The sequence below is a fragment of the Oncorhynchus keta genome, chromosome 32 (assembly GCF_023373465.1).
Source record: "Oncorhynchus keta strain PuntledgeMale-10-30-2019 chromosome 32, Oket_V2, whole genome shotgun sequence".
Taxonomy (NCBI): Eukaryota; Metazoa; Chordata; class Actinopteri; order Salmoniformes; family Salmonidae; genus Oncorhynchus; species Oncorhynchus keta.
The window spans coordinates 12,815,464-12,830,478 of NC_068452.1; the positions used below are offsets into that span (position 1 = coordinate 12,815,464).

The window sequence follows — 15,015 nt, forward strand, 5'->3', positions numbered from 1 at the left end:
CTATTGATAACAAATGTGTATTTTGTGATTGTGACCCATAGACTCTTGACCATTTTTTGGGAGACGGCTCTCATGTCAGAAGATTTTATTTTAAAATAAGCAACTATTTATGCTAATCTGATATTATGTTTTATTTTGATCCAAATGATATGGACCCTGATTTAACTTTCATTGTTCCTTTATTTATCTTTCATGGAAGATTCTTTGTCCATAAAATGAAGTGGACAATCCCCTCTTCACATTATTTAAGATAGAATATAAATATTATTTTGAAGTGATCAGTAAATGTAAAAACAAAAAAGCAATACGCACCATAAAAGTATTTAACAAATTGAAAATTAATCTTGATATGTAATTCCCCTGTTTTTTAGGTTTATGTACTCTTGTTTGTATATTTTTGTTTTTATTTTATTTGTTGTGTTCATAATAAGAACTAAGTTACTAAGTCTTGAACCACACTGTATTGTTACACTGGTGAGTAAAAACTCAAGCTTCCTACACTAACTTTTTGTCTGAAAATAAAATCTACATTTTCGTCAACTGCGTCCAGTCAGCAGATGGACGAGATGCCGTTTAGGCCGCCAGTTGTGACTCCTTCAAGAATTCAGCAGAGCAAGTTTGTATGAAAGTCTGGTTATTAAATGGGTACATAGTTCAATAGTAATATCCTCTAAAACCCTCTGGTCATGAACTTTGCTGCCCTGTTTCCAGTTGTCCACATTTCAGGGAGAACCTATTCAAGTAAGTAAATAGATTTTGAAAATGTAAAAAAAACGATTATATTATTAGCTAACTAGCTACAGTGCAGGCTAACTCAAATGAGCTGCTAAATGAGCTGCTAAATGAGAGCTGCTAAATGAGAGCTGCTAAATGAGCTATCTAGACAACTTCAAATACTGTATAGATAGCTAGCTAAGTGAATTAAATATCACTAGCTAACTAACTTCATATTATCTAGCTATCTTGATGTATTTATCACTGTAAAAAAACAAACTCCAAATGCATTTGTAGGTAGCTCGCTAACAGCCATGGAGGAGGGTGAAAGGATAGCAGCCCCAACTGTCAGTGAGATAGGAGGCTATTCTGGAAAGGGCAGGTACTTTTGTGTTGTTCCTGTCCCAAGAAGTGAGGACGGAGATAATAGTAACATAATATTCAGTGTGGTGTAATTTGACTATAATGAAGTCTGTTTCTTATGAGGTTTTCCGTCCTCAGATAAAGAGCACCATGAAAGCCTGTCTACATATGAAGAGGTCCCAATGAAGATCAGTGGTTCTCAGTCCTGGGGACTCAGAGGCACATTGTTGTTTTTGTCTCAGCACTGCACAGCTGATTCAAATGATCAACTCATCATCAAGCTTCAAGTGGTATTTATGTATTCATTGTGATGCCATCCTTGATATGATCCTGTTATTGTCACATGCTACACATGTACATATGTGTGTCCATGCATCCATCAATCCAATGTTATCATGATTTGTTATCAGGGATATTATACTTTAGTAATCCACAATGACCTGGTGATGTAACAGTCTAATAATTACATTGTCTTCCATATTCCTACAGATACCTTGTAACTGGAGATTCCTTCAAAACTATTGCCTACAGTTACCGTGTAGGCCACTGCAAGGTTGGGTGACCATGGTCATCTGGGACTGCCTCCTGGAGGAATTCAGGTGTGTGAAGGCTACCGTGAAGAATAGTAAGACACTTCATTAGTTCTATAACTACGCTAAATTGTTTGTCCTTGTGGGTCCGTTCATGTTTTTTAGGCATAAAGTACTCTGCAGCCACTTAGTGTGGTGTGGACACCAGGTGAGGCCACACAGATTCCTGTTGAACACTGTCGCTTTAACTACCTTATTATCTCAATAACAGTCTCTCCTTCACTTCATCCTTCTCTCCCCTTCTCCCTAAATCCTCTAGGTTATATCAGCTGTGTCGGTGAACCCCTCCTGCATCTGAACTGGCTACATAGTGGGCACAGCATGATCTGAGGTGAGAGGTCACTTGGTCAGGTCAACAGGAAGTATTATTAAAGAGATGCTTTACATTAAAATACAGATAGAGATGCAGTTGTCCCAGAGTTAATGATCCCAGGTCAGTTTATATTATTCAGGATGTATTATTAAAGAGATGCTTTACATTGAAATACAGATTGTAACGATCTGAGTGTAGTGGGTGAGGAGTCAGGCGCAGGAAGCAGAGAGTTCAGGTGAGTGCTATTTTAATGCACAGACAAACGGCGAACATAAGCCAACCCTCACGAACACACAGGGCGTAATGAACAAACAAATGCCCCAAACAGGGGGACTTACACTGTCCATGGAAAAGCCACAAAATGGGAAAACACAAAAACCCATAGACGTGCACACAAGTACACTAAACAGACGGTCACAATAATTAATCCCGCACAAGGAACCCTGCGAGCCGGCTGACTAATAAAGCCTTACTATCTAACTCAAAACAGGTGCACTCAATCAACACATAAGGAGGGGGAGGAAATAATCAGTAGCAGCTAGTAGGCCGGCGACGACGACCACCGAGCGCCACCCGAACGGGAAGGGGAGTGTCCTTCGGTCGGAGTCGTGACACAGATAGAGATGCAGTAGTCCCAGAGTTAGTGATCCCAGGTCAGTTTATATTATACAGGAAGTATTATTAAAGAGATGCTTTACATTGAAATACAGATAGAGATGCAGTAGTCCCAGAGTTAATGATCCAAGGTCAGTTTTACATTTCACCTCCTGATTGATGACTAACACTGTCAGAATAAAAAATAAAAACACAAGGGTTAAATATGCTCTCTCTCTCATCTGCAGATATGTTTTGATGTGAGAGGATGCCAACCCCCAGTCCCATCAGCCACCTCACCTGCTTTTAAGATAATAGTGACTCATCAGTCCAAAGGTTATGTAATTGTGATGAACTGAGAGAATATTTAGGTAGCACTGTGAGAGACACATTAATCATGTGCTGCCTTCCCTGCTCCTATGTGCTTACCTCTTTCCCTTTCTGTCTTTTACACCTCTCTCTCCACCTCTTTCTTCCTCTGTTTTTATAATTCACAACAGATGTGCATTGAAGTACATATTGAACTTGTATTTATAACACTTGTATAAAGAGCTTTTCAATAAAGCTTTTCACATTCTCAACTTGTTGAAATTAAGTCTAATTTGATTAAATACTACACCTTTCCTTTGTTTATCAGATCAATGCAGATGAAGGTCATTATATAGAGATTTTCTACCTTTATTTAACTAGGCAAGTCAGTTAAGAACAGATTCTTATTTTCAATGACAGCCTAGGAACAGTGGGTTAACTGCCTGTTCAGGGGCAGAATGACAGATTCGTACCTTGTCAGCTTGGGGATTTGAATTTGCAACCTTTTGGTTACGAGGACAATGCTCTCACCACTAGGCTACCCTGCCGCCCTGAGATGAACCGGTGTTAGAAGATTTACATGATACATAGGAAATGTAGTGTAGTGGTTTTAAATATTATATTTATGTATATATTAACTAGTTAAATCCTGTTTCTAGTCTATTAGTGACAATGTGTAACCATTGATGTCCCAGGACCAAGATTGGTAAACACTGTTGAAGTGTATAATTGTAATACATACATGCAGACACAGCATCATTCAAAGACTGGAATTTGATACTCCTGGTATTGGATATGACTGAAAAATAATCTCAAAGACATTCATACCTAAACTGCACCTTTATTTGCCAAGGTAGAGTACATGATCAGTGAATATATTAAACGTACAGGCTACAATGTGGGGATCTCATGCATGGTAATAACTACATGTATATAAAACTTGCATCCTTGGTACAACATTCTACTCAATCAATTCATGTTATTCAGGCTCTTTTGAAGTTGATACAACTGGCTATGATAGCTGAGGTTCATAGCTAGGTTCTGAACTAATATGTATATCAAACGTTTGGGTCCATACACAGATCGGCTAGATATCTAGCTACACATCCATGGGCATACAGGTATTTGATCATCCACTGCACAATAAGCAAGACCATAGCTAGCTAAGTTATTTAATCTATCTGCATGGCAAATATCAGCAAGGAAAGCTTGCAAAATTGTACATTCAATTTGCAGAAAGTTCTTCAGCTAGCTAGATTCTATACATCCACTGTTTCACAAATTGACAGCCTGGTTTGCTGGTTATTTCAGGAGACCCAAATACAACCAGAATTAGACAGTAGATCTAGCTGGTCTGTCATAATATAATAGAGACAGTAGATCTAGCCTGTCTGTCAAAATATAAAACGTACAGTAGATCTATCTGGTCTGTTTGGTCCCTACACCCAAACAAGGGCACTGCGTTCATCCACCTCTGGCCTGCTCGCCTCCCTACCACTGAGGAAGTACAGTTCCCGCTCAGCCCAGTCAAAACTGTTCGCTGCTCTGGCTCCCCAATGGTGGAACACACTCCCTCACGACGCCAGGACAGCGGAGTCAATCACCACCTTCCGGAGACACCTGAAACCCCACCTCTTTAAGGAATACCTAGGATAGGATAAAGTAATCCTTCTCACCCCCCCCCCCCTTAAAATATTTAGATGCACTATTGTAAAGTGGCTGTTCCACTGGATGTCATAAGGTGAATGCACCAATTTGTAAGTCGCTCTGGATAAGAGCGTCTGCTAAATGACTTAAATGTAATGTTAAATGTCTGGCATAATATAGTAGAGAAGGCAGATCTAGCTGGTCTGGCATAATATAGAGGCAGTAGATGAAGCAGGTCTGTCATATTATATAAAAAACAGAAGATCTAGCTGGTCTGCCGTAATATAATAGAGACAATAGATCTAGGTGGTCTTTCACAATATAATAAAGACAGTAAATTTAGCTGGTCTGTCGTAATATAATAAAGACAGTCGATGTAGCTGGGCTGTCATAATATAAAACGTACATTATATCTAGCTGGTCCGGCATAATATAGTAGAGACAGTAGATAAAGATGGTATGTCAAAGGGTAATAGAGACAGTTGATCTATCTGGTCTGTCGTAATATAGAGACAGTTGATCTATCTGGTCTATCATATTACAGTAGAGTCAGTAGATCTAGTTTGTCTGTCATAATATAATAGATATAAATGAGACAGTAGATTTAGCTGGTCTGACATAATATAATTGAGACAGTAGATAAACCTTTTCTGTCGTAATATAATAGAGACAATAGCTATAGCTGGTCTGTAGTAATTTAATAGAGACAGTAATTTTAGCTGGTCTGTTGTAATATAATAAAAACAGTAGATCTAGCTGGTCTGTCATAATATAACAGAGATAAATATCTAGCTTGTCTGTCATAATATAGTAGAGACAGTAGATCTAGCTGGTCGGCCGTAATATAAGAGACACTTTATGTCGCTGGAATGTCATAATATAATAGAGACAGTATATCAAGCTGGTCTGTCATAATATAATTGAGACAGTAGATACAGTGGGGCAAAAAAGTATTTAGTCAGCCACCAATTGTGCAAGTTCTCCCACTTAAGAAGATGAGAGAGGCCTGTAATTTTCATCATAGGTACACTTCAACTATGACAGACAAAATGAGAAGAAAAAAATCGAGAAAATCACATTGTAGGATTTTTTATGAATTTATTTGCAAATTATGGTGGAAAATAAGTATTTGGTCAATAACAAAAGTTTCTCAATACTTTGTTATATACCCTTTGTTGTCAATGACAGAGGTCAAACGTTTTCTGTAAGTCTTCAAGGATTTCACACACTGTTGCTGATATTTTGGCCCATTCCTCCATGCAGATCTCCTCTAGAGCAGTGATGTTTTGGGGCTGTTGCTGGGCAACACAGACTTTCAACTCCCTCCAAATATTTTCTATGGGGTTGAGATCTGGAGACTGGCGAGGCCACTCCAGAACCTTGAAATGCTTCTTACGAAGCCACTCCTTCGTTGCCCGGGCGGTGTGTTTGGGATCATTGTCATGAGCCAGCCACGTTTCATCTTCAATTCCCTTGCTGATGGAAGGATGTTTTCACTCAAAATCTCACAATACATGGCCCCATTCATTCTTTCCTTTCCACGAATCAGTCGTCCTGGTCCCTTTGCAGAAAAACAGCCCCAAAGCATGATGTTTCCACACCCATGTTTCACAGTAGGTGTGGTGTTCTTTGGATGCAGCTGGTCTGTCATAATATAATTGAGACAGTAGATCTAGCTGGTCTGTCATAATATATTAGAGACTGTAGATGTTGCTGGTCTGTCATCATATAGAAGAGACAGTAGATATAGCTGGTCTGTCATAATATATTAGAGACTGTAGATGTTGCTGGTCTATCATAATATAGAAGAGACAGTAGATATAGCTGGTCTGTCATAATATAATAGAGACAGTAGATCTAGCTGGTCTGTCATAATATATTAGAGACTGTAGATGTTGCTGGTCTATCATAATATAGAAGAGACAGTAGATATAGCTGGTCTGTCATAATATAATAGAGACAGTAGATCTAGCTGGTCTGTCATAATATATTAGAGACTGTAGATGTTGCTGGTCTATCATAATATAGAAGAGACAGTAGATATAGCTGGTCTGTCATAATATAATAGAGACAGTAGATCTAGCTGGTCTGTCATAATATATTAGAGACTGTAGATGTTGCTGGTCTATCATAATATAGAAGAGACAGTAGATATAGCTGGTCTGTCATAATATAATAGAGACAGTAGATCTAGCTGGTCTGTCATAATATATTAGAGACTGTAGATGTTGCTGGTCTGTCATAATATAGAAGAGACAGTAGATATAGCTGGTCTGTCATAATATAATAGAGACAGTAGATCTAGCTGGTCTGTCATAATATATTAGAGACTGTAGATCGAGATGGTCTGTCATATTATAATTGAGACAGTAGATCTAGCTGGTCTATCATAATATAATAGAGACAGTAGATCTAGCTGGTCTTTTGTAATATAACTGGGACAGTAGATATAGCTGGTCTGTCATAATATAATAGGAACAGTAGATCTCGCTGGTCTGTCATAATATAATTGAGACAGTAGGTCGAGCTGGTTTGTCATAATATACTAGAGACAGTACATCTAGCTGGCAGTTCGTAATATAATTGACACAGTAGATATAGGTGATCTGCCAAAATATAAATGAGACAGATAGCTCGTCTGTCATAATATATTAGAGACTGAAGATGTAGCTGGTCTGTCATAATATAATAGGGACAGTAGATCTGGCTGGTCTTTCGTAAAATTAAAATAATAGGGACAACTGTGACAGACAAAAGTAGGGAAGAAAATCCAGAAAATCACATTGTAGGATTTTTTTTTATGAATTTATTTGCAAATTATGGTGGAAAATAAGTATTTGGTCAATAACAAACGTTTCTCAATACTTTGTTATATACCCTTTGTTGGCAATGACAGAGGTCAAACATTTTCTCCCTCCAAAGATTTTCTATGGGGTTGAGATCTGGACACTGGCTAGGCCACTCCAGGACCTTGAAATGCTTCTTATGAAGCCACTCCTTCGTTGCCCGGGCGGTGTGTTTGGGATCATTGTCATGCTGAAAGACCCAACCACGTTTCAACTTCAATGCCCTTGCTGATGGAAGGAGGTTTTCACTCAAAATCTCACGATAGATGGCCCCATTCATTCTTTCCTTAACACGGATCAGTCGTCCTGGCCCCTTTGCAGAAAAACAGCCCCAAAGCATGATGTTTCCACCCCCATGCTTCACAGTAGGTATAGTGTTCTTTGGATGCAACTCAGCATTCTTTGTCCTCCAAACACGACGAGTTGAGTTTTTACCAAAAAGTTCTATTTTGGTTTCATCTGACCATATGGCATTCTCCGAATCTTCTTCTGGATCATCCAAATGCTCTCTAGCAAACTTCAGACGGGCCTGGACATGTACTGGCTTAAGCAGGGGGACACGTCTGACACTGCAGGATTTGAGTCCCTGGCAGCGTAGTGTGTTACTGATGGTAGGCTTTGTTACTTTGGTCCCAGCTCTCTGCAGGTCATTTACTAGGTCCCGTGTGGTTCTGGGATTTTTGCTCACCGTTCTTGTGATAATTTTGACCCCACGGGGTGAGATCTTGCATGGAGCCCCAGATCGAGGGAGATTATCAGATTATCAGTGGTCTTGTATGTCTTCCATTTCCTGATAATTCCTCCCACAGTTGATTTCTTCAAACCAAGCTGCTTACCTATTGCAGATTCAGTCTTCCCAGCCTGGTGCAGGTCTACAATTTTGTTTCTGGTGTCCTTTGACAGCTCTTTGGTCTTGGCCATAGTGGTGTTTGGAGTGTGACTGTTTGAGGTTGTGGACAGGTGTCTTTTATACTGATAACAAGTTCAAACAGGTGCCATTAATACAGGTAACGAGGGACAGAGGAGCCTCTTAAATAAGAAATTACAGGCCTGTGAGAGCCAGAAATCTTGCTTGTTTGTTATTGACCAAATACTTATTTTACACCATAATTTGCAAATAAATTCATTAAAAATCCTACAATGTGATTTTCTGGATTTTTTTCTTCTCATTTTGTCTGTCAGAGTTGAAGTGTACCTATGATGAAAATTACAGGCCTCTCATCTTTTTAAGTGGGAGAACTAGCTGGTCTGTCATTAAACAGAGACATTAGATCTAGCTGGTCTACCATAATATAATTGAGACAGTAGATATAGCTGGTCTGTCATAATATAATAGAGACAGTAGATCTAGCAGGCCTGTCATAATATAATAGAGACAGTAGATCTAGCAGGTCTGTCATAATATAATAGAGACAGTAGATCTAGCTAGTCTGTCATAATATAATTGAGACAGTATATCTAGCTGGTCTGTCATAATATAATAGAGACAGTAGATCTAGCAGGTCTGTCATAATATAATAGGAACAGTAGATCGATCTAGTCTGTCATAATATAATAGAGACAGTAGATCGGGCTGGTCTGTCATAATATAGAAGAGACAGTAGATCTAGCTGGTCTGTCATAATATAGAAGAGACAGTAGATCTAGCTGGTCTGTCATAATATAATAGAGACAGTAGATCTAGCTGGTCTATCATAATATACTAGAGACAGTACATCTAGCTGGTAGTTCGTAATATAATTGACACAGATATAGACATAGATCGAGGTGATCTGCCATAATATAAATGAGACAGTAGATCTAGCTGGTCTGTCATAATATAATAGGAACAGTAGATCGGGCTGGTATTTCGTAATATAATTGAGTCAGTAGAACTAGCTGCTTTGTCATAATATGAGACAGTAGATCTGGATAGTCATTCATAATATAATTGAGAGAGTAGATCTAGCTGGTCTGCCATAACATAAATAAGACAGTAGATATACCTGGTATGTCATAATATAATAGAGACAGACAATCTAGCCGGTCAATCATAGTAAATTAGAGACTATAGATGTAGCTGGTCTGTCATTAGACAGTAGAGATAGTAGATCTAGCTGGTCTACCATAATATAATTGAGACTGTAGATCGAGCTGGTCTGTCATAATTTAATAGAGACAGTAGATCTAGCAGGTCTGTCATAATATATTAGAGACTCTAGATGAAGCTGGACCGTCATTAGACAGTAGAGATAGTATATCAAACTGGTCTGTCATAGTATAATTAAGATAGTAGATCTAGCAGGTCTGTCATAATATAATAGGTCTATCATAATATAATAGAGAGTAGATTTAGCTGGTCTGCCATACTATAATTGAGACAGTATATCTAGCTGGTCTGTCATAATATAATAGAGACAGTAGATCTTGCTGGTAGTTAGTAATATAATTGACACAGTAGATCTAGGTGATCTGCCATAATATAAATGAGACAGTAGATATAGCTGGTCTGTCATAATATAATAGAGACAGTAGATCTTGCTGGTAGTTAGTAATATAATTGACACAGTAGATATAGCTAGTCTGTTATAATATAATATGAGACAGTAGATACAGCTCGTCTGTCATAATATAATTGAGAAGGTAGATCTAGCAGGTCAATCATAATAAATTAGAGACTATAGATGTAGCTGGTCTGTCATAATATGAGACAGTAGATCGAGCTGGTCTGTCATAATATAATACAGTCAGTAGATATAGCTGGTCTGTCATAATATAATTAAGACAGTAGATCTAGCAGGTCTGTCATAATATAATACAGTCAGTAGATCTAGCTGGTCTGTCATAATATAATTAAGACAGTTGATCTAGAAGGTCTGTCATAATATATTAGAGACTCTAGATGTAGCTGGTCTGTCATAATATATTAGAGACTCTAGATGTAGCCGGTCTGTCATAATATATTAGAGATTCTAGATGGACCTGGTCTGTCATAATATAATACAGTCAGTAGATCTAGCTGGTCTTTCGTAATATCATTGAGACAGTAGATTTAGCTGGTCTGCCATAATATTATTGAGACTGTAGGTCTAGCTGGTCTGTCAAAATATAATAGAGACAGTAGATCTCGCTGGTCTGTCATAAAATAATTTAGACAGTAGATCTAGCAGGTCTGTCATAATATATTACAGTCAGTAGATCTAGCTGGTCTATCATAATATAATTGAGACAGTACATCTAGCTGGTAGTTCGTAATATAATTGACACAGTATATCGAGGTGATCTGCCATAATATAAATGAGACAGTAGATCTAGCTGGTCTGTCATAATATAATTAAGACAGAAAATCTAGCCGGTCTTTCATAGTTTAATTGAAATAGTAGATATAGCTGGCCTGTCATAATATAATAGAGACAGTAGATCTGGACGGTCATTCGTAATATAATTGAGAGAGTAGATATAGCTGGTCTGCCATAACATAATAGAGTCAGTAGATATAGCTGGCGTGTCATAATATAATAGAGACAGTAGATATAGCTGGTCTGCCATAATATTATTGAGACTGTAGTTCTAGCTGGTTTGTCATAATATAGTAGAGACAGTAGATCTAGCAGGTTTGTCATAATATATTAGAGACTCTAGATGTAGCTGGTCTGTCATAATGTAATTGAGACAGTAGGTCTTGCTGGTTTGTCATAATATAGTAGAGACAGTAGATCTAGCTGGTGTACAATAATATAACTGAGACAGTAGAACTAGCTGGTCTGTCATAATATAGAAGAGACGGTAGATCTAGCTGGCCTGCCATAATATCATTGAGACTGTAGGTCTAGATGGTTTGTCATAATATACTAGAGACAGTAAATCTAGCTGGTCTTTCATAATCTAATTGAGACAGAAGATACAGCTGTTCTTGCATAATATAGAAGAGACTGTAGATGTAGCTGGTCTGTCGTAATATAATAGAGACAGTAGATCTAGCTGGTTTGTCATAATATAGGAGAGACAGTAGATCAAGCTGGTCTATCATAATATACTAGAGACAGTACATCTAGCTGGTCTGTCATAATATAATAGGAACAGTAGATCTAGATGGTCTGTCAAAATATAATAGAGACAGTAGATCAAGCTGGTCTGTCAATAAACAGTAGAGACAGTAGATCTAGCTGGTCTACAATAATATAACTGAGACAGTAGATCTAGCTCGTCTGTCATAATATAATAGAGACAGTAGATCTAGCTGGTCTGTCATTAAACAGTAGAGACAATAGATCGAGCTGGTCTACCATAATATAATTGAGACAGTAGATCTAGATGGTCTGTCATGATTTAATTGAGACAGTAGATCTTACTGGTCTGTCATAATATAATAGAGACAGTAGGTCTAGCTGGTTTGTCATAATATAGTAAAGACAGTAGATCGAGCTGGTCTGTCATAATATATTAGAGACTGTAGATGAAGCTGGTTGTCATAATATAGAAGAGACAGTAGATATAGCTGGTCTGCCATAATATTATTGAGACCGTAGATCTAACTGGTCTGTCATAATATAATAGAGACAGTAGATCTAGCTGGTCATTCGTAATATAACTGAGACAGTAGATTTAGCTGGTCTGTCATAATATAGTAGAGACAGTAAATCTAGCAGGTCTGTCATAATATATTAGGAACAGTAGATCTAACTGGTCTGTCATAATATAATAGAGACAGTATATCTGGATGGTCATTCATAATATAATTGAGAGAGTAGATATAGCTGGTCTGCCATAACATAATAGAGTCAGTAGATCTAGCTGGTCTGTCATAATATAATTAAGACAGCAGATATAGCTGGTCTGTCATAATGTTAAAGAGCCAGTAGATCTTGCTGGTCTATCATAATATAATAGAGAGAAAATCTAGCCGGTCTTTCACAGTTGAATTGAAATAGTAGGTATAGCTGGTCTACCATAATATAACTGAGACAGTAGATCTAGCAGGTCTGTCATACTATTATAAAGTCAGTAGATCTAGCTGGTCTGTCATAATATAATTAAGACAGTTGATCTAGCAGGTCTGTCATAATATATTAGAGACTCTCGATCTAGCTGGTGTGTCATAATATAGAAGACACAGTAGATCTAGCTGGTCTGTCATAATATAATAGAGACAGTAGATCGAGCTGGTCTGTCATTAAACAGTAGAGACAGTAGATCTCCTGGTCTGTCATAATATATTAGAGACTCTAGATGTAGCTGGTCTGTCATAATATAGAAGACACAGTAGATCTAGCTGGTCTGTCATAATATCATAGAGACAGTAGATCTAGCTGGTCTGTCATAAAATAATTTAGACAGTAGATCTTGCAGGTCTGTCATAATATAATTTAGACAGTAGATATAGCTGGTCTGTCATAATATAGAAGAGACAGTAGATCTAGCTGGTCTGTCATAATATAATTGAGACAGTAGATATAGCTGGTCTGTCATAATATAGAAGAGACAGTAGATTCAGCTGGTCTGTCATAATATAATAGAGACAGTAGATCTAGCTGGTCTGTCATAATATAATAGGAACAGTAGAACTAGCTGGTCTGTCATAATATAATAGAGACAGTAGATCTTGCAGGTCTGTCATAATATAATTTAGACAGTAGATATAGCTGGTCTGTCATAATATAGAAGAGACAGTAGATCGAGCTGGTCTGTCATAATATAATTGAGACAGTAGATATAGCTGGTCTGTCATAATATAGAAGAGACAGTAGATTCAGCTGGTCTGTCATAATATAATAGAGACAGTAGATCTAGCTGGTCTGTCATAATATAGATGAGACAGTAGATCTTGCAGGTCTGTCATAATATATTAGAGACAGTAGATCTAGCTGGTCTGTCATAATATAATACAGTCAGTAGATCTAGCTGGTCTGTCATAATATAATTTAGACAGTAGATCGAGCAGGTCTGTCATAATATAATACAGTCAGTAGATCTAGCTGGTCTGTCATAATATAATTAAGACAGTTGATCTAGCAGGTCTGTCATAATATATTAGAGACAGTAGATCTAGCTGGTCTGCCATAATATTATTGAGACAGTAGATAGAGCTGGTCTGTCATAATATAGAAGAGACAATAGATTTAGCTGGTCTGTCATAATATAATTGAGACGGTAGATATAGCTGGTCTGTCATAATATAGATGAGACAGTAGATCTTGCAGGTCTGTCAAAACATAATTTAGACAGTAGATCTAGCAGGTCTGTCATAATATATTAGAGACTCTAGATGTAGCTGGTCTGTCATAATATAGAAGACACAGTAGATCTAGCTGGTCTGTCATAATATAATAGAGACAGTAGATCGAGCTGGTCGGTCATAAAATAATTTAGACAGTAGATCTCGCAGGTCTTTCATGATATAATACAGTCAGTAGATCTAGCAGGTCTGTCATAATATAATACAGCCAGTAGATCAAGCTGGTCTGTCATAATATAATTAAGAAAGTTGATCTAGCAGGTCTGTCATAATATATCAGAGACTCTAGATGTTGCTGGTCTGTCATAATATAATAGAGACAGTAGATCTTGCTGGTCTGTCATAATATAATTGAGACGGTAGATACAGCTGGTCTGTTATAATATAGAAGAGACAGTAGATTAAGCTGGTCTGTCATAATATAATAGGAATAGTAGATCAAGCTGGTCTGTCATAAAATAATTTAGACAGTAGATCTAGCAGGTCTGTCATAATATAATACAGTCAGTAGAACTAGCTGGTCCGTCATAATATAATACAGTTAGTAGATCTAGCTGGTCTGTCATAATATAATTAAGACAGTTGATCCAGCAGGTCTGTCATAATATATTAGAGACAGTAGATCTAGCCGGTCAATCATAGTAAATTAGAGACTATAGATGTAGCTGGTCTGTCATTAGACAGTAGAGATAGTAGATCTAGCTGGTCTACCATAATATAATTGAGACTGTAGATCGAGCTGGTCTGTCATAATTTAATAGAGACAGTAGATCTAGCAGGTCTGTCATAATATATTAGAGACTCTAGATGAAGCTGGACCGTCATTAGACAGTAGAGATAGTATATCAAACTGGTCTGTCATAGTATAATTAAGATAGTAGATCTAGCAGGTCTGTCATAATATAATAGGTCTATCATAATATAATAGAGAGTAGATTTAGCTGGTCTGCCATACTATAATTGAGACAGTATATCTAGCTGGTCTGTCATAATATAATAGAGACAGTAGATCTTGCTGGTAGTTAGTAATATAATTGACACAGTAGATCTAGGTGATCTGCCATAATATAAATGAGACAGTAGATATAGCTGGTCTGTCATAATATAATAGAGACAGTAGATCTTGCTGGTAGTTAGTAATATAATTGACACAGTAGATATAGCTAGTCTGTTATAATATAATATGAGACAGTAGATACAGCTGGTCTGTCATAATATAATTGAGAAGGTAGATCTAGCAGGTCAATCATAATAAATTAGAGACTATAGATGTAGCTGGTCTGTCATAATATGAGACAGTAGATCGAGCTGGTCTGTCATAATATAATACAGTCAGTAGATATAGCTGGTCTGTCATAATATAATTAAGACAGTAGATCTAGCAGGTCTGTCATAATATAATACAGTCAGTAGATCTAGCTGGTC

At 37.4% G+C, this 15,015-nt stretch overlaps 2 protein-coding genes and 1 long non-coding RNA gene across 6 annotated transcripts in view; 2 read left to right on the plus strand and 1 right to left on the minus strand.

The window, feature by feature from the left end:
* Positions 1 to 15,015, minus strand: part of LOC118365099 (zinc finger protein ZFP2-like) — a 323,918-nt gene that overhangs the window by 200,687 nt on the left and 108,216 nt on the right. The window lies entirely within an intron of this gene.
* The window catches only part of LOC118365129 (zinc finger protein 501-like), a 309,516-nt gene that overhangs the window by 49,731 nt on the left and 244,770 nt on the right, over positions 1 to 15,015 (plus strand). The gene's annotated exons all lie outside the window — the stretch shown is intronic.
* LOC118365143 (uncharacterized) lies at positions 486 to 3,148 on the plus strand. 2 transcript variants are annotated; one of them, XR_008088225.1, is made up of 8 exons: positions 486 to 741; positions 1,012 to 1,096; positions 1,216 to 1,367; positions 1,567 to 1,676; positions 1,773 to 1,815; positions 1,927 to 2,215; positions 2,471 to 2,633; positions 2,823 to 3,148. It is a non-coding gene; the product is annotated as an uncharacterized LOC118365143 (long non-coding RNA). The 2 variants fall into 2 exon arrangements; XR_008088224.1 differs by having other exon boundaries at positions 1,927 to 2,633.